We start from the raw sequence: 1,193 nt of genomic DNA, 5'->3' as shown, positions 1-1,193 counted from the left end.
ACGTATGGATGTGAGAGTTGGACTATAAAGAAAGCTGAGCACCGAAGAATTGATGTTTTTGAACTGTGGTGTTGGAGAAGACTCTTGAGAGTCCCTTGGACTGCAAGGAAATCCAACCAGTCCATCCTAAAGGAAATCAGTCCTGAATATTCACTGGAAGGACTGATGCTGAAGCTGAAACTCCAATACTTTGGCCACCTGATGCAAAGAACTAACTCATTGGAAAAGACCCTGATTCTGGGCAAGATTGAAGGCAGGAGGAGAAGGGGACAGACAGAGGATGAGATGGTTGGATGGCGTCACCGACTTGATGGACATGAGTTTGAGCAAGCTCTGGGAGTTGGTGATGGACAGGGAAGCCTGGCGTGCTATGATCCATGGGGTCTCGAAGAGTCGCTCACAACTGAGCGACTGAACTGAATCTGAATCTGAATGGGGCAAGGGAGGCAAAAGGAAGGGAGGTCACTCCATAGGCCTCTGGGCTGGAATCCATCTTGGCTGAGGGGTGTGTGCTCACCTAGGGGAGGGTCCTGAGACAAATTAGCCAGGGGGACAAACAAGACAGTTGGCCAGAGGGAAGAAAAAGACCTGGATAACTGCCTCTTTATAAAGGATTTAAACTTCCCAAAGGCACAGCTCTTAAGACTCTCGGAGTTCGCCCATGCTTTCTTCTGCATGTACTCTGCTTTTCCAATAAACGTTTACTTTTCTCTTTACCTTCTGCCTCCTCTTCAGATTTCTTTCTTGTCAAGGCAGGCAAGGACTGGGGATTTAGGGCCAGTAGTCTAGCAGTTAGGACTCCTGGTCAGGGAACTAAGCCAGCTGCTGCTGGCTGCTGCTTACTGCAAGCTACTGTTCACTGTTGCATGAGTCCAGAATCAGTCTTCCTACTCAGCGTGCATTCCAGGCTTTGGAAGGAGGATGGAAAAAATCTTGACTCCTTCCTTGTCAAGAAAGGATTGATTGCCTGTGGGTTCTGGCAGCTGGGAGGTGGGTAGGAAGACACAGATGGAGGTGGATATCTAACAGGGAGGAGGGGGACTTCCCTGGTGGTCCAGTGACTAAAGGTCTGTGCTCCCAATGCTCGGGGCCCGGGTTCGATCCCCAGTCAGGGAACTAGATACCAAATGTCCCAACTAAGATCCAGCGCAGCCTAATTAATTAATTAAAATATCTAAAATAAATAAGTAAAT

The sequence above is a fragment of the Bison bison genome, unplaced genomic scaffold, assembly GCF_000754665.1.
Source record: "Bison bison bison isolate TAMUID 2011002044 unplaced genomic scaffold, Bison_UMD1.0 scf7180017861046, whole genome shotgun sequence".
Classification (NCBI taxonomy): domain Eukaryota; kingdom Metazoa; phylum Chordata; class Mammalia; order Artiodactyla; family Bovidae; genus Bison; species Bison bison.
Note: the sequence above shows the minus strand (reverse complement) of the source record.